Below are 20,000 nucleotides of genomic sequence, written 5' to 3'. Positions count from 1 at the left end.
TACATCATGTCGCAATTAACAAAGACTGATATGAAATCTCTCGCTTTAAATCATTTGAGATAGTGATTGTATACTCAATATTGTCAAATTAACAAACACTGTTTATATAACTTTGACAATTTTTTTTCTATTCATGAACGTTTCACAGGGCCTTTGAAGGTTTTAAAAACAAATTAGGCTCTTAAACAACACGATACGGTACGGGATCTCTATCGGTTCCACTCTCGTAAAGCTAGGAAAAGAAATTTTGTATCTATCGATAAGTCATTGAAGAGGACGGCAATGGTTTTGGAATTTCACAATCAACCATGAGAAGATCGCTATCAAATTACGACAGAGAGACCACCAGTATAGAACGACATGGCAGGAAAAGGATCATATATAACTTTGATATGGATATCATCCAAAGATGTATGGAGCTGGATGAGCGTAAATATACTCGTACATCGGAAAAAATATTAGATGTCTGATTATTCAAGCAGAAAAAGGACCATGGGTTCTGGACAGAGAATCATTGTTATTCTTGCAGGTGGTGATGATACTTGATATTTAAAAGGATGTCATGCCATTTTTTCTTCTCTACATCGTCTGGAATATTATTCTGGTGTCAATGCAAAGGCGTTTTAAGACTGACTAAATATCGTTTGCTGCCTTCCATTGAAGCACCCAGCTGTATTGTATTGGACAACGCTACCATTCGTTGGCCCATGGTCACTTTAAGGCTCCAACTTTGGCAATTATAAAAGCTGACGATTTCATGGTTTCAATCAGACAGTACTACATATTCTGACCATTTATCAAAATGCTAACTATACTCCTTAGAAAGAAAAAAATGAAATGAACCAGAAACAGCTTTCAAAGCAGACTGTCTAATCAGGGAGTTTTGACACGAGGTTGCGCGACGTCCCCCATATCACTGTGAGCGCAATCCAATCGAGGTCATTGGGCCTAAGAAGAGGGAAAGATTGAGAGGGGGAACACCACATTTACTCTCACCGACGAGGCAATAAATGATAAAGAGTAGACTGAGAAAAGTCATGCCTCAACCTTCGCAAACTAGAGGAAAATTACATTTCATTGGATAGAGTGATGCTCGGAATCTTTCTGTAGTCCTTTCATTTCTCCTTTTCATCATCCTCGTCATCAGACTGTGCTGATTGATGTTTCCAGTATTTCTTGGTTGTTGTTGTAGTTGTTGTTGTTGTTGTTGTTGTTGTTGTTGTTGTTGTTGTTGTTGTTGTTGTTGTTGTTGTTGAATACATATTTGTGGAGACACTGTCTCATAATTGATGAATTTTTACTTTTGACCAGCAGTCTACATAAATTTATGTAATCCTCTTTGGCATAAGCTATTTCTCAAACTTTTGCAATTAAAATTATATTGGAAGCGCGTTATCTTCACTCTCGTTTGTATTCACCAGTAGTGTGTATTGATAGTTATAAAATGTAGATGTCTGATAGTTAATAATTCCTATTCGTTGCTTCATATTCAAATACTGCACGTAAATCGTTTAAGCTTCAATTAACCAAACACTCCAGTATAACGAATTCCTTCAAAATGGATAGGCGGAAAATTCATAATTTTGATAATGTAAATTTTCTATGAATTCCGATCCTCGCCTGTTATCGATTTTAATATAGCTGTAATAAACTAAATCCTTTCCTATTGTTTTAAAATTCATTTTAAAAAAATAGTTTTTTATCAAGACAACTTGATTCAGGGGTTCATACAAATTTTTGCAGCTATGCATTGGGGACAGCTGAGAAGAAGAAGAAAAACACGCGCCACTTATTAAAAATTTGACTATAGTATAATAGATACTTTAAATACCTTATAGATACATGACATGGTATTGAAGCAATCAGTTTTTTTATTACGACAAGCATTAATATTTCAGCTTTTGCATTATATCGGATATTATACAAGACAAAAATCTTCAAAATTCGATTTTTTTTTAAAACGTGAGCTTTTATTTAGCGCAATATCCACTAAAAGTGCCCAAAGCGCTTTACATAGAGTCCCTGACCAACAGCAACACGTGACATATAGAGTGAGACATGACGCCTGTAAGGCGATATTACATTTTTTTTTCGGAGAAAGACAACGTTGTTAACGGCCAGGTACTTATTTTACACTTGAGTACGGTGAGAGAAAGTGAGTAAGGAGCCTTCTCGAAGGACTCTACTATGCGCCGAGCGAGGCTCGAACCCAGGACATCTTCCGATCCGAAAGCGAGTTTCATACCACTAGACCACATAGCCGCATAGAAAATGTGTGAATGAAACAATACCAGGCAAAGCAGAAGGAGAAATATAAGCCTTCACGGAAGAGTCAATTTCGATAACTTTTGACAAGATGAGATTGTCTACTAATCGTATCATATCGTATCGTTTAAGAGCTAATATGTTCTTTAAAAAATACCCTATGTAACTTGTATGCATGTATATAATTTATTCATAATATAAATGGTATTCATTGTCAAATAATTGATAATTAAAATTCTAATACATAAATAAATGTCATTTTCAATATTATAATCGATCGATCTTTCACAGATTTGTTTTCTGGCAAAAAAAAAAAAATTAAATTAAAATAGGTACTTGGTTTGTTTTTCACACAAAGTCCGACAGTGACAGTGTTGGGAAAAACAAAATGAATTTAACACTTAACATGTGGTATAACATAACATGTGGTATAGGGCAAAATAGGATAAGATCCTTTGAATGCCCTTAATATTAATTAGTAATGCCATAAATCTATTGATTAAATATTACAATAACGATACACGTGGTAAAGATGGTATTTCAACTTAAATGTACTCATGTGGTGTACAAACATATATCTTTAACCTTGACATGCAAAGCGCACACACAACCACACACACACACACACACACACACACACACACATACACACGCGTATACTTAAAACACCCTTTCATTTCGAATACAAGTTTGTTTTTGTTTGTTTGTTTGTTTGTAGTTGTTGGGTTGTTTTGTTGTTTGTTTTGTTTGTTTTGTTTTTTTTTTTTTTGGGGGGGGGGGGCTTTTAGTTCTGTTTTGTTTTGTTTTGTTTTTATTTTTTTGTTTGCTTGAGGGTTTTTTTCGTTCTCTTTATTTGTTTGTTTGTTGTTTTTAGTTTTTGTTTTTTTGTTTTGTTTTTTTTTTTTTGGTTTTTTTTTGGTTTTTTTTTTTTTTGGGGGGGGGGGCGTTAATTTTTAATCATTCAGAAAACTAAATTAAAACTTTTAAAGACACCTATAAAGACTTTCCGAACTTACCAATCAAAGAAATAATAAACTAGTCCAGTGTGAATACGTCTTTGTAATTATTCTTAGTCCATAGTGCATTCGCTAAATATCCCGTCTGCTAAAAATAAAAGATTTTTAAAAGACCAAATACCAACCCTTCACCAAAGCGAAAGTGACCTATCACCGAAACCACCAACGTCGACGACAACAACAACAACAAGAGGACGGACTACTTACGACTACAGTACATACTAGCCAATGGCCGAAGAGGGTCATTCGAGGAATGTCCCGGTCACAACCTACCACCTATAATTCAGCTGGGACGGAGACGTCCATCAGAGAGGACTAGCAGTTAGACAGGTGACAGGAGAGAACACATTGTACGAACTTGTACAGAGTAGCCGGCCCTTGGTGTATTGTGTCGTGTAATGTTGCAAGGGGACATAATAGACGTTTCAAGGACGGAAATGACGAAACACACCATCGTGGTTTATAGAATTATAATAATAATAATAATAATAATAATAATAATAATAATAATAATAATAATAATAATAATAATAATAATAATAATAATAATAATAATAATAATAATAAATCTTTATTGTCCTAAAAAAAATGGCAATTTGTCATTTGGTTACACGTTTATAACAATACAATATTGACATAGACACACTCACACATATGCACACTTGTAACATAGTAGTCATCGAAAAAACGGGATCAACCACCAACAACAACAACGTCATCATAAAATACTTTTATTGTTTTTCATTCTGACTGATGAAGGGTTTTTGAGGCTGTCAGGGGACTGCTTGGCTTAGCGGTACGGTCTTTCACAAGGTGCCGAGTTCGATCACCCGACGCTGCACTGTGTGGCCTTGAGAAAGTCACCTTTGACCTAGGTCTAATTTACGGCGATGCACTGCGGCTGACGCCTGGGTTATTCCAGTCTTCCATTGGAACAAAACCTTAGAGACAAATTTCCCCTATGGGATGAATGAATAAAGGGAATTTTATTTTCATTGTATGAGATGAAATTTTCCATGTTTGGTATTTTGGTCTTTTTCGAAGCTGTTTATGTTTATTCACTTTTGCTCAATATTTCTTTACAGTACTTCTTATAGCAGCTTAGTATCACTTTAAGGTAGTGACAGGGAGGTGGGGAGGGAGGGGCGTAGTATAAATTTGGACTCCTTGGAATAATTATAGTTTGTCGCTAAGATTGATTGTACAAAAACAATAAATATGATAGCAGCCTTTTATTTTATAAATAAAAAGTACAAAATAATAAACACGAATGTTTGCGACTGATTTTTAGCCCGAAACGAAATGTGTTTAGTATGATGATGATAATGATAATAATGATGATAATGATAATAATGATGATAATGATGATAATAAAATAATAATAATAATAATAATAATAATAATAATAATAATAATAATAATAATAATAATAATGTATAATAATATAATAATAATAATAATAATAATAATAATAATAATAATAATAATAATAAATCCCGGGTTTGAGAGATTTTGCCAAGATGAGAGTCATTCAAATCGATCGATATTTATAGATGGACGAGTCTTATGACCAAATATTTAAATATGGGTTTGTTTGTTTTTCCAGAGTACGGCAGTATCGACACGTCAGAGTTTGTACGGAGTGAACCTTAGAGATAATCCCTGTATGTATTGGTTTATTTTTGGGTGGTCATTCTACATCAAATCATTTTTCATATGAATTCCTTTAGATGGATTTAGGGGGATTTTGAGAGGGAGAGAGAGAGAGAGAGAGAGAGAGAGAGAGAGAGAGAGAGAGAAAGAGAGAGAGAGAGAATGAGGGAGAGAGAGATAGAGGAAGAAAGAGAGGGAGAGAGATGGAGAGAGAGAGAGAGAGAGGGGGGGGAGAGGAAAGAGAGAGAGGGGAGGGAGAGAGAGAGAGAGAGAGAGAGAGAGAGAGAGAGAGAGAGAGAGCAGCACGTAACACCTCGGACGGGACAGAACGCTTGTAATGTGATATTATTCTGATTTCGGACAGACATTGCTGTTAACGGCCAGATACTCATTTTGCATACTATGAGTACGGTGAGTAAATGCTAGTAAAGAGGGCGGACTCAACTATGTGCCGAGCGAGGTTCGAACCCAGGACCCTCCGATTCGACGAAGCGAGTGTCATACCACAAAACTACATAGATAGCCGCAGAGCGCGGCAGATGTAAAGCAGAATCGTATTATTGCGTACATGTCTTGGCCTGTCCGGAATCAACTTTAGAGAATCCATGCATAATCCATGGATTGCTGACCTGCCCAGTATTTCGTTAATTTCGTAGAATTCCGAAGTTTTGGCTCCAATTTCAGAAGATCATGAAAAATTAAATTAAAAAATTGAGTTTTTATATAGCGCAATATCCACTAAACGTCCTCAAACCGCTTTACAAAAGGTTCCTGGCCAAAAGCAAACACTTAATATGTAGGACGTGGCATGATGCCTGTTAGGCGATATTACATTTTTGTCCGATAGGGACAACGCTGTTAACGGCTAGGTACTCATTTTACACCTGAGTACAGTGAGAGAATGTGAGTAAAGAGCCTTTTCCAACGACTCATTCGGGGAGCGAGGCTCGAACCCAGGACTTTCCGATCAAAAAGCGAGTGTCATACCACAAGACTACATAGCCGCACGAAAAAAAAAACATCTCGAAGTCATTAAAAACTTGTTGAAAATGAAAGTTGGTGTCAAATCATGGATAGCTCATACGGTAGAGTCACGCTCTTCCCGGCCAGGCGGAGTTGTCGCACCAGTAAGGTCGCGGGTTCAAACCCCCATTGTCTTCTGCCACTTTCCTACTCACTTCATCTCTTGTTGTCAGAATACATAGTTTTAAGGATTTTTGAAGTTTTATTCAAGCCCTGTAAGGGAAGAGCTGCCTATTTGAAATTTCAAAAATTCGTAGTTTTCAATGGGGAAAAAAGAAAATCCACCTTAAATAGGTTTAGAACTAAATGATTTGCCTTCAGCCTGATCCAGCAATGCTTCAAAGTGCTGAATATGTTACAGTGAATGACGCAATCAGTCGGATGGTGAAAAGGTTTGAACTGAGATATTGCCAAGTTTAGTGAGAAGGTCAATTTTTATCCAATATGAGTTCTTGTCATAAATGAATCAACCCTCTTTTTTTTTTACATCTTCGGGAAATTTCAAAGCTTAATTTCACTTCTAAATATTGTTTACAGCTAGGCAAGTTGAAAAAGTATGAAAGTTGAAATGAGTTGCTGGATACCTTTCCCAAACATCTGACCATAACTTCATGACAAATCACCCGATTTACTTCAAATAAATTAAAATGCTCGGGTGAATAGATATATTCATTCATAAAATGCACACAAAAAAATACAAATCCAAAATTTTCACCTTCCTTTTCAATAAGATTAATTAAGAGGCAGCATCTTCAAATGGTGTTCACACTACTGTGTTAGGACGATCCAATCAGCAAATTCCGTACCGCACTCGTGCACCGTCGCAAACCCACCCGGAAGCTTCGTCACAACACACCGTTCGACTACATACTCTGCGGTTTCGGTCTCGTTACCACAACAGGTGGAAAGTCCCCATTGATGAAGCGATTTGGCGTTAGACAGGTTCTCGACCGAAGCCGATTCGCTCATGCCACCCAGTGTCTCCTCTTGCTGGTGGAAAAGCCTGGCAATTTCTCCCCCAGTTTTGAGGAGTCTATATCCCGGCCAAAGAGGCGAATGCAATTCTGTAGCTGGAGTCAAAAATTCGCATTTCTACGAATTATTCTTAGGACTAGGCAGGACTGTGTAAAGGTACATTGTCGATTTTTAATGTTAACTGTAGCGACTATAATACTTTTTACCATAGTGGCCATCATCAACATCATGCGGCTACGTGGTCTAGTGTTATGACACTCGCTTTCGGATCGGAAGGTCATGGGTTCAAACCTCACTCGGCGCATAGTTGAGGCCTTGGAAAAGACTCTTTACTCATATTCTCTCACCGTAATTATGTGTAAAATGAGCTAACTGGCGTTAACAGTGTTGTCTTTGTCGGAGAAAAAAATTGTATTATCGCCTAACAGGCGTCATGTCTCTCGATCTGCATGCTACGTGTTGCTGTTGGACAGGGATCCTTTGTAAAGCGCGTTTAATACGTTCAGTGGATATTGCGCTATATAAAGCTCTATTATAAAAAGCTCTACTACCATCATATGTAATATGCGTTACATGAATTCCTCTACTTAAAATAAAAAACAGATACTAAAATAAAATAAAATTTAATTCCCTTTAGTCATATCATACCCAAGGGGAAAATTTGTCTTCAGGGTCTATTCCAAGGGAAGACTGGAATAATCCAGGCGTCAGCCGCAGTATATCACCGCAAAGTGAGCTAGGGCGATAATGTGACATGCTCAAGGCCACACAATGATGCGGGTAGTAGCTGAACTCGGTATCTTTTGGGTACGAAGCAAAGACCGTACGTACCACTGAGCCACAACAATGCCCCCGGCGACGTTTCACGTTTGTCACGTTTAACGGCGTGTCTATCCGTGATCAAAGGGCAGACAGACATTATCTATCTTACTGTTCTTATCCTATTGACAGACAGACGGGATGATGTCTGCATGTTTCAGTATGAAAATGAGGTCGTTTATTAAACAATGCAAATGGAGCTCAAGAGTATCGATAGAACGAAGAGGACGTCACTCAGACCTTCTTTTTTTTTGGTTATTGTTTTCTGCCATCCACGTTTGTGAGTAAGTCTCACTAAACTGTTATTAACCTGACTATAAACGTTTATGGTTTAGCTTTGTGTGTTGGTCCGTTATATAAATAGAATGCGCTTGGCTAAGAAGCTCATAACATTGCCATCCGGAAGTATAACGGACCAACACACAAAACTGTGTGTATCCATGAACGTTTATAGTCGGGTTAATACGTTCAGTGAGCATTACTCATAAACGCGGATGGCAAAAAAACAATAACAAAGACTGAGTGACGTCATCTTCGAACTATCTATAGATTATAGGATGCGCTTGGCTAAGAAGCTCACAACATTGCCATCTGAAGTATAACGGACCAACACACAAACTATGTGTCACCTTGACGTTTATCGTCTGGTTATTACAGTTTAGTGAGAACTATCATTCATACACGCGGATGGCAAAAAGAAAAAACTTATAACATAGACTCGAGTGACGGCATCTTCATTCTATCCATATCTCTACCGTACTCTGGAAAAGCCCATATTTAAACATTTGGCCAAAATACTCGTCCTTCAAATATCGATCGATTTAAATGACCCTCATCTTGGCAAAAAGTCTCAAACCTGGGACTTCGCGCGAAGTTCCAAGTTAGAGAGCTTTTCCTAAGGAAAGGGTAAAGCGCATGTCTATCCAAGATCAATGTGGAGACAGTTCAAATCCTATTCTTCTTATCACATTAACAGACAGACAGACAGGCTGATATGTTCTACGTGTTTTATATGCAAATGACGTTGTCATAAAAACAATGAAGGAAACCGGAGATCAAAGGTATGTGGGTTTTGTTTCATTAGTGATTGTGATAGATGTCATTCTTCCATGATAATATGTAACCCATTGTTTTGTGATGGGAGAGAAACGGGTGAAAATAAAAGTGGTTCTTAAGACCTATTAGCAACAGTTTATCATGCGCCCCCCCCCCCCCCCCGCCCTCCCTCAAGTCAATTCATCGTCATTGCCTTTTTTTTTCAACCTGGTTCAGGGAGAGAGAGAGAGAGAGAGAGAGAGAGAGAGAGAGAGAGAGAGAGAGAGAGAGAGAGAGAGAGAGAGTGGGCCACAGACAAACGATTCCCATCCTTCTCCATCCTGAACTAACTTTTTTTTTAAAATCTCGTTCCATGTCTTATCACTCCTCTGTATATCAGCTTCTTTAATTCTTCTACCTGTTCCCCGTGACTTTCCCATTGATCTTCTGGCCTGGGGGTTCCAGTCCAATACTTTCTTTGTAATAAGGCTTTGTCTGTGTTGCCCTTCATAAATTCTGTCATTGCAGAAACTCTTCGATCGTCCAAGCTAAATAAAAAACAATTTGATTTGTCCGCCGTGTGTATTTCTGTAACAATTTGAGTTTTACGGAAGGGGAGTTAACTCTTCGACAACCCCCAATCTTCGCAAAAGAAGTCCCAGGTTTGAGAGGGTTTGCCAAGATGAGGATCTTTTAAATCGATCGATATTTGAAGGACGAGTTTTCTCACCAAATTTTCAAAAAATATGGGTTTTTCCAGAGTACGGCAGAAAAGCTCTTTGTGTTTTCTTTATGGAATTTGTTTTGTGAGAAACGTTCACACAACAAAAACTCGTTGTGGTCATCATCAAGTGCCAGGCCTGTTGCAGACATCGGTGACCATGTCCCTCCAACGATTTCTGTCCTCAGATCTTCTCAATAGCTCGATTCATGTTCCTCCTCCACCAATCCATCCGTTCAGATTGTCAAAGTAATCTATCCTCTGTCTCCCTCTTCTTTTCTTCCCAGCAACTTTACCCGTAAGTATAATCTTTTCAATTCCGTTTTTTTCTGTAAATATGTCCGAGAAAATTTTAACGGTCTTTTTCTGATGATGTTTACCAAAGTTGGTCGTACTCCAATTTCTTTTAATGCCTCCTCGTTTTTTACTTTCGTTTTGGTAAGCTGTACTCATTGCTTTGATTTTCCATGACAGCTTTGTTGAATAATGATTTTATTTACATTCTACACACTGTTGATGAATGAAGCAACGTCCGTTGAAATTTGATATAAACAACAATGTGAAATTGAATGTGTGAGCTTCAATTTAATTACGAAATCAGATAAAAATGGACGTTTCGGATTTCCTCTTTATCAACAAACAGGATAAATGAGATAATGTGGTAGTGACGTTGTTAAGATGAATAAACAATATGTTCTGTTTGTTGATAAAGGGGAAACCCGGAACGTCCATTCTATCTGTTTTCGTAATAAAGTTGAAGCTTACATTCAATTTCACATTGTTATTTTTTTCTTCGAGCTTCGAGCAGCACCATTTACATTCAAATTTGATGCGAATTGGTTTATAAACACGGAAATTATAGTTACTTGTATGGTTTCCTTGGGTTTCGCGTTTTTTTTTTGTTTTTGTTTTTTTTTTTTTTTTTTCTTGTTTTTTTTTTTTGTTGTTGTTGTTGTTTTTTTTAGGGGGGGGTAGTTACTCTTTAAAATTTTGGCCAGAAACCTCGTCCTTCAAATATTGATCAATCAAATGACCCTCATTTGGTCAAATACTTTACGAAAGTCCCAGGTTTGAGGGTATTTTGACCAGATGGGGGTCATTTTAATCGACCTATATTCGAAAAACGAGGTTTCTGGCCAAAATTTTAAATACATGATTTTTTGGAAGGTGTTTTTTTTCCAGAGTTTGGCAATGTATAACAGTGCTAGGCTTCGGTCGCTGGCCTTTGTCCATAATTTATTTTAACCTAATCTAATAAAAAAGAAAAAGGACACCATTGTGTATATAGCCATTGTATAGATAATATAGACACCGTGAACTGATCTACCGTGTAATTAAAATAAAAAAGGGTATAAACTTCACCCGTTGATTGACATGCTCAGCTTTCTGTATCAGTGTGAAGTGTGACCAGTTGTCAGATTGTCAGATTATAAAATATTTGGTCCTACCGTTATTTATCATTGAAGATAAAGAGCATATTATTATCATATTATTGGAATACATTACAGTACATCATGCGTGCTCATTCAAATTACTGGGGGGGGGGGGGGGGCTCGATCCAAAGGATAGCAAGCATTTGCTATTGTCGGTTTCACGCTATAGAAACTGGGGATAAAGACTACTATTGTTTTCTACCATTGAAGATAAAGAGCATAATATTATTTTTATCATTATAAATAATGTTGGAATACATCACGGTGAATTATACGTATCCACTCCAATCATCTCTCTCTCTCTCTCTCTCTCTCTCTCTCTCTCTCTCTCTCATGCTCTCTCTGTCTCTCTATCGAGTCGTTGTTATTTTATTTTTTTTTTGCCATCCGCGTTTATGAGTATCTAATTCTCACTTAGCTGTATTATCGAGACTTGTAACGTTCAAGGTTACACAGAGATTTGTGTGTTGGTCCGTTATACTTCCGGATGGCAATGTTATGAGCGAGCTGCTTAGCCAAGCCCATACTGTCTATATGTCTGTCTTTCTGTTTGTATGCCTATAGATAGTATGCGCTTGGCTTAGAAGCTCATAACATTGCCATCCAGAAGTATAACGGACCAACACACAAAACGGTGTGTATCCATGAACGTTTATAGTCGGGTTAATACAGTTCAGTGAGCATTACTCATAAACGCGGATGGCAAAAAACAATAACAAAGACCTGAGTGACGTCATCTGCATACTATCTATAGATAGTTCGAAGTTGACGTCACTCAGGTCTTTGTTGTTGTTTTTTTTTGCCATCCACGGTTATGAGTAATTCTCACTTAGCTGTATTATCGAGCCGTTATACTTCCGGATGGCAATGTTATGAGCTGCTTAGCCAAACACATACTATCTATATGTCTGTCTTTCTGTTTGTATGCCTAAAGATAGTTCGGTTGACGTCACTCAGGTCTTTGTTATTGTTTTTCTATCAATGGTATGCGCTTGGCTAAGAAGTTCACAACATTGCCATCCGGAAGTACAACGAACCAACACACAAAACTATGTGTAATCTTAAACGTTAATACAGTTTAGTGAGAATTACTCATAAACGCGGATGGCAAGAAACAATAACAAAGACCTGAGTGACGTCAACTTCGAACTATCTTTAGCTGATAGCGACGTGCTCTTAATCGCAGGTCTGATAACCCAATGCCTTATGATTTCATTACTGTAATGGAAATCTCAAAAAAGACGCAAAATATTGTCCATTACAACGGTGTTAAAGTCGGCCCACTGGGTGGGGTTCCTACCTCCCAAAGTGGGCAGGGAGGTACTTATTGTGTCTTCTATCCCTCTATATCTGTTTTCCAACTTGCATTCTGTCTTTGCCTTCGAATGAGATTGCTTGGTTTTGTCCTGGCCCTGGCCGGAGTCCTGGCTGGGAGGGAAACAGTCAAATGCATAGTTATTGTTTTGGGAGATGATATTTTTTTCCTTGTAAATCATCTCTCTGTTATGTATTATTATGTTTGTTATTTTTAATGTATAATGTAAGCATTTGAGTGTGTTCCTCTTTGTTGGATTTTATGCTTGTATCCGGATGAGACTTATAGGTGATTTCAAACTAAGTACATTGACGGTTTGCTCTTGGAATCTACATCTGTTCCCTATTTGTTCCCAGTTCCCCTTTGTCTTACTTTTTCTTGGATGCTTTAATTGTAATTCTAGAACTTTTTACTATCCCATATTCTTCCTTTTTACTGGCGCTGATATAACCTAAATGTGTTGGAAGCGCCGGAAAACCCTTAAAAACAAAACAAAAACGAGTAGGCCCAAAAGTGAGTTCGGATATCAGCAGACCTGCATAAATGTTTACGTCGGCTAATAGACATGCATGAAGGACAGGTCTTCTCCCGACTCTGTTTTGTTTTTGTTTTTAAGGGTTTTACGGCGCTTGCAACACATTTAGGTTATATCAGCGCCAGTAAAAAGGAAGAAAATGGGATAGTAAAAAGTTCTGGAATTACAATTAAAGCACCCACGAGAAAGTAAGACAAAGGGGAACTGGGAACAAATAGGGATCAGATGTAGATTCCAAGAGCAAACCATCAATGTACTTAGTTTGAGATCACCCATAAGTCTCACCCGGACACAAGCATAAAATCCAACAAAGAGGAATACACTCACATGCTTACATTATACATTAAAAATAACAAATATAATAATACATAACAGAGAGAAGATTTACAAGGAAAAAAATATCATCTCCAAAAACAATAACTATGCATTTGACTGTTTCCCTCCTAGTCAAGGACTCTGGCCAGGGTCGGGACAAAACCGAGCAATCTCACACCAAGACAAAGGCAGAAAGCATGTTGGAAAACAGATATAGGGGGATAGAAGACACAATAAGTACCTCCCTGCCCACTGTGGAGGTATTGAACCCCACCCAGTCTCCAGACTCTCTGTAACAAAAGACATTTTTATTTTGGCCCGAACCTCGGCCATCAAATATTGATCTGTTAAAATAACCCTTATCTTGTCAAATACTGCGAAACCTGGGACTTCCTGAAGGACTTCCCCAAAGTCCCAGGTTTGAGAGTTTTTGACAAGATATTGGTCATTTTAAAAATAAAAAAAATAAAATTCATTTTATTCATCCCATAGAGGAAAATTGTCTTTAGGGTCTATTCCAAGGGAAGACTGGAATAACCCAGGCGTCAGCCGCAGTGCAGCGCCGCAAATTGAGCTACGGCGAGGTGACTTGCTCAAGGCCACACAGCGCAGCGGGTAATCGAACTCGGTACCTTTCGGGTACGAATCAAAGATCGTACCGCTGAGCCATGCTGTATTTAATCGATCGATATTTGAAGAAAGAGTTTTCTGGTCAAAATTTTGAAAATAGGTTGGGTTTTATTTATAGTACAAAAGTAGAGATATATGTATGCACTTGGCTAAGAAACTCACAGCATTGCCATCCGGAAGTATAACGGACCAATACATAGAAAACTATGTGTAGCCTAAAACGTTTATAGTCTGCTTAATGCATTTAGTGAGAAATACTCATAAACGCGAATGGCAAAAAAACAATATAAAAGGCCGAAGTGACCGTTATTCTTCCTGATGGCAATGTTGTGAACTTCTTAGCCAAGCGCATTCTATCTATTATATAGATAGTTCGAAGATGACGTCACACAGGTCTTTGTTATTGATTTTTGCCATCCGCGTTTATGAGTAATGCTCACTGAACTGTATTAACCTGACTATAAACGTTCATGGATACACACAGTTTTATGTGTTGGTCCTTTATACTTCCGGATGGCAATGTTGTGAACTTCTTAGCCAATCGCATACTTTCTATATACACGTTTAAGGTCACACATAGTTTTATGTGTTGATACGTTATATCCTGCTGTCGGATGTTGTGAGTCTTGCTAAAACCTTAACGCATAGCATCAATAGGATTCAATAGTCGTAACGTCACTTCCTTCCTAATGACGCATGGTAACTTAGCAACACTGGCTCTAAACTATCGGAACAATGGCGGACGCCCGTATGAATATTTCTCCGGCGAGCATAAAGGGTATCCAGAGGGGGAAAAAACACATACATTTGATCATGTTTTTACTTTTACACATTCTGATCACAAGGCATATGAAAAGTTCTAGCAGAACCAAGATGGCCGCCGTTGCCGGGAGGCGTGACATCAGACTATTGAATCGTATTGAATAAAATAATCATTATTGATCTTGAGCTTTTATCTACCACAATATCTATAAAACGTTCTCAAAGCGCTTTACAAAGGATTCCTGACCAGCAGCAACACGTATCATGTAGAACGAGACGTGACGCCTATTAGGCGACATTCCTTTTTTTTTCAAAAGGATACGACCCTGTCAACGGCCAGGCAAGGTACTCATTTTACACCTGAATACGGTGAGAATACGTGAGTAATTTAAAGAGCCTTTTGTCCAAGGACTCAACTATCCGCCGTGCAGATCGGGACTCGAACCCAGGACCTTCTAATCGGAAGGCGAGTGTCATACGACAATATACCGCATAGCCGTCAGTCAGTCTGTCAGAGGAATGTATAATGGTATTAACTGATGGGATTAGAACCTGGCAATCAGTCCCCACAATGGTCAACTGGATTAGGGATTATGTGCCATAAATCTCTTTTCTGAACATGCCTGTCATTGTCATCTCTATCATCATCATCATCATCAACATCGCCATTATCATGATCATCATCAACATCATCAACATCGCCATTATCACCATCATCATCAACATCGTCATCATCATCATCATCATCATCATCATCATCAACATCATCAACATCGCCATTATCATCATCATCATCATCATCATCATCATCATCATCATCATCATCATCATCATCATCATCATCATCAGCATCATCATCATCATCAATCAAGGAGGGTGTATTTGCTAGGAACGGTCAGATTGTCATTTTTCAGCAAATCGTGGCATTCATAGTGATATAATTCACTTGACCACATGACGGTATTCGGATTTACAGAAATTTTAAACAAGTTTCACCGATTAACAACATCAACTAATATTACTGCTGATATTACTGTCGTTTTTATGCCATCGATGTGATAATTTTTGCCCTGGGAAATATTTAGTTAAACGTTTCAGCAAACTGTCAATTGGTTCTGTCTAGCTTCTAGCGCGAACAAACCAAAAGTAGACAGATTCGGGGACTTGATATTTTTCGCGTCCGTTTCAGATTTTCATTTGACCTCACATAAGTAAAGGGGAGACATTCCGAAAGCTCCTACATCCCCAGTATTCATTCAATTTGTATTTTCACCGTTGATCTTTTGTCAGGCGTTTATTTGTTCAATTTGTCATCATATAAAAGCGTTTTAAAAACTCTAGAACAAACCTTGAAAGATTTGTGAAAGTTTAAAATTTCCTAATTTGACCATTGTTTTGATTCTCGGCCGCCATTTTAATTTGTGAAGTATTGAAGGTAGTGCAAAGCACTCCCAAGTAAAGCGTGGTAAAGACTTGTGACTTATTGATATTGATATCTACTGACTGATAAACTAAAATCATGCCGAATAAAGCATGACAGCGACGACAAGCACATCGATTAAAATGTGCATGAAATCGTAATCAAGCTAATCAAGAAAATGGTTCTGGCAATATCGAATGAAAATAGTTCTTTCCCCGCGAAATTGCGGGCTTTTTACTAGTAATAATAATAATAATAGTAATACTAATAATAATACTGTGACTATGTGGTCTTGTGGTATGACAATAGCTTTCGGATAAGAAGGTCCGAGGTTCGAGTCCTAATGGCGCACATATCATTCCTTTGGAAAGGCTCTTTACTCACTTTCTCTCGCCGTACTCAGATGTAAAATGACTACTTGGCCGTTTTCAGCGTTGTTTCTGTCCGAAAAAAATTGTAATATCGCCTTACAGGTATCATGTCTCGTCCTGCGCGTGTTGCTGTTTGCTGTAACGCACCGACCGCTTGTACTCCCAGTACCGTGGGAGAATGTGAATAAAGAGTCTTTCCCAAGGACTCAAAACGGTGCCGCTCAAGGCTGGATTCGAACCGTGACCTTCGTAAACTCATGGCCTGACACTGACCAACAAATGATGTCAAAAGACAAGTCATTGGCCACAATAGAAAATAAATCGTGAGTTGTATTCAACAGTTCAACCAATGGGATTACTTGTTTCCTTCACCAACACTAAATACAACTCACTAGATGGACCACATACCTATAAATGACGTCAAAATATGGGTCTTAGTGACTTGCTATAGATAGTTCGAAGATGACGTCACTCAGGCCTTTGTTATTGTTTTTGCCATCCGCGTTTGTGAGTTGTTCTCACTAAACTGTATTAACCAGACTATAAAAGTTCATGGTTACACAGAGTCTGTGTGTTGGTCCGTTATACTTCCGGATGGCAATGTTGTGAACTCCTTGTCCAAGCGCATTCTATCTATAGATAGAATGAAGTTTGCGTCACTCTGGTCTTTTTTATTGTTTTTTGCCATCCACGTTTATGAATAATTCTCACTTAACTGTTTTATCCAGACTATTAAAGTTCATGGTTACACTAAGTTTTGTGTGTTGGTCCGTTTTACTTCCGGATGGCATTGTTGTGAGCTTCTTAGCCAAGCGCATTCTATCTATACGTCAGGTTTAACGATGGCTACACTCAAACCGTAGCCATCGTTTACTTATAGCCCGACACTAGAACCTCTAGGACTCACAGTTTGAGTTTGACGTCATTTTTTTATTTTGTGTCTAGTGAGTTGTCATTAGTAGAGCTCCAAGGAAACAAGTGATCCCTTTTGTTTTCTTTTGAGAGCAAAGACTTGTCTTTTGACGTTATTTTTTGGTCAGTGTCAGATCGTAGCCATAGTAAAGTTATAGCCCGACACTGACCAAAAAATGACATCAAAATGCCAGTCTTTTGCAACAAAAGAAAACAAATCGTGAGTTGTATTCAATAGTTCAACCAATGAAATAACTTGTTTCCATGAGCTCTACTAACGACAACTCACTAGACGCTACACAAACCTAAAAAAATGACGTCAAACTGCAAGTCCTGGAGGGTTCTAGTGTCAGGCTATAGATATTTCGAAGATGACGTCACTCAGGTCTTTGTTATTGTTTTTCCCCATCCGCGTTTATGAGTAATGCTCACTGAACTGTATTAACCTGACTATAAACGTTCATGGATACACACAGTTTTGTGTGTTGGTCCGTTGTACTTCCGGATGGCAATGTTATGAGCTTCTTAGCCAAGTGCATAATATCTATATGTTAACGATGGCTACGCTCAAACCCAGGACATTCCGATCCGAAGGCGAGTGTCATACCACTAGACCACATAGCCGACAGTACAAAGTACCTACGTTGTCAACAACATACAAGGCATACGACATTACATCAGTGACGTGTCTGTTCATCCCCTACACAATTAAGATAAGAATATTAAGTATGACTTAAAAGTAGGTCTTGTCCTAGTCTGACATTCGTTCTACGTATGATATAGTGGTGATATGTAGGATGTAGTGTGTAGCAGAGGTGTGTGTTCATTTCTTTCTCATTTCTCTTGAAAAATGAAAAAACGTGTATATTGCTATACATTTAAATAAAATGGTCACAACCTTTGCCAGCCGGTTATAACGTACCAGTACACAAAACTATATATTGTGTCCTAAACGTTTATAGTCTGATTAAAATAATTTAAGTGAAAACTGCGAATAAATATTGGCTGGCAAAAAACAACAACAAAGAGCTGAGTGACGTCATTTTCTTTCTATCTATAGAAGGAACGAGATTGGCGTCACTCAGCTCTTTCTTATTGGTGTGTTATATCTGAAGAAAACCAAAGGCCAAAACGTCGTTTACTGTGTTTTGTATCTTTTATAAGAGTCATTTTTACTCCCTTTATTTTACTATAGATAGTTCTTAGTTGACGTCACTCGGGTCTTTGTTTATTGTTTTTTGCCATCCGCGTTTATGAGTAATTCTCACTGAACTGTATTAACCAGACTGTAAACGATCATGCTTACACACAGTTTTGTGTGTTGACCAGTTATACTTCCGGATGGCAATGTTGTGAACTTCTTGGCCAAGTGCATATTATCTATAAACATTCAATGTTACAATTAGTTTTGTGTGTTGGTCCGTTATATTTCCGTTATATGGCAATGTTGTGAGTTTCTTAGCCAGTATTTACACAGTGCCTTTTTCTTGTGGACATTTTGGCAGAGTGTGTTTTCTGCTTTTGGACTTTGGAATGAAAGTGCTGGTTGTGTAAGGTATGTTTCATAATCCTCCTCCACCACTCTTCCTGTTGCTAGCTTATTAGCCAAGCGCATACTATCTATGACTCTACCGGTCGCGGGTTCGAGCCCCCATCACTGCCGCGAAGTTCTTATTCTCTGTTTTCTTCTGGCACTTTCGCACTCACTTCATTTCATGTTAGTATGTATCTAAATACTATACGTTACTAAACAGCCGAATGACGTTGTCCAATTTAAGTTACCAGACCTGTAAATACTACTTTTTTTTTTTTTGGAAACGTTTGAGACCATATTCTCTTATTTATTATTTATACTAACCCAGCAAAAAAAGGACCCCCCCCCCCCCCCGCCTTCCAGGAAAATATATCACCCCAGAGCCGATGTTTCGCAACCTACTTGTAGCGACACCATTAATTTTAGTATCTGCTTTTTCACTTATTTATTTTTTTCGAAAGGGAAAGACAGTGGTGGAGAGAGGAGAGGGAAAGGGGGCCGGGGGAGGGGGGGGGGGGGCTTGAACGTTTCTGATATTGCATATTATCTGTATCTCCTTTTAGTTCCACGACAACCCATCGTTAGTCATTGATTTATCGCCGATGACGTAACACCCCGACACAGCCAGACGTCGATGTGACATACATAATAAATAACAGTCTCATCATTAGTTAAATACCAAAAAAAAATAAAAATAAAAATAAAAATTGGATACCAGATGTTTTTTTGGTAGAAAATGCCAAAAATAAGTCATCACCGAAATAACTGACAGTTGTTGGAGAATGAAATGGTCCAATTCTATTTTGATTTAGTGTTAGCTGTGCTGTGTGTATGTGTGTGTATGTGTGTGGGGGGCGGGGGGGGGGGGGGGGTCCAATAGTTCAGTTGGTAGACCACTAGCTTCACACGCAAAGGACTAAGATCGATCGGTCACCGGTGCCGCCTCGATTTTGCAGTCTTGTTTTCCAGGTTGTTAGAATTATGACCGTTCATCAAATAAAATTAAGCCAAAGTCTACCAAAAATTTTGCTTTTGTATCAAAGAAAGAAAGAAGAAAAAGAACAGGCCACATTTTTAATAAGCAACCGGAAATCATTGTATATTTCTTTTTTTGTTTGTTTGGGGGGGGGGGGGTTGTGTTTTTTTTTTTTTTTTTTTTTTTTTTTTTTTTTTTTTTTTGTTTATTTGTTTTTGTTATGATATCGGTTTCTAAAATAATCACTTTTATTCCTTTACTCCGACGTGTACATATATAAAGGTCTGACA

General features: G+C 38.1%; 2 protein-coding genes across 5 annotated transcripts in view; one reads left to right on the top strand and one right to left on the bottom strand.

Moving 5' to 3' along the window:
- Positions 1-20,000, bottom strand: part of LOC144955978 (uncharacterized) — a 46,627-nt gene that overhangs the window by 13,927 nt on the left and 12,700 nt on the right. The gene's annotated exons all lie outside the window — the stretch shown is intronic.
- The window catches only part of LOC144956086 (uncharacterized), a 51,689-nt gene continuing 49,661 nt past the window's right edge, over positions 17,973-20,000 (top strand). For 3 of the 4 annotated variants that reach the window (XM_078886430.1, XM_078886427.1, XM_078886421.1), the window contains exon 1: positions 18,291-18,755. The gene's annotated coding sequence lies outside the window, so the exon portion shown is untranslated. Of the gene's footprint in view, positions 18,016-18,290; positions 18,756-20,000 lie in introns of those variants that run through there. The other variant, XM_078886423.1, reaches the window with a different exon arrangement.

Source organism: Berghia stephanieae, chromosome 10 (genome assembly GCF_034508935.2).
Source record: "Berghia stephanieae isolate SIO BIC M18660-M18661 chromosome 10, UCSD_Bste_1.3, whole genome shotgun sequence".
Classification (NCBI taxonomy): domain Eukaryota; kingdom Metazoa; phylum Mollusca; class Gastropoda; order Nudibranchia; family Aeolidiidae; genus Berghia; species Berghia stephanieae.
Note: the sequence above shows the minus strand (reverse complement) of the source record. Positions and strands in the feature narration are given on the sequence as shown.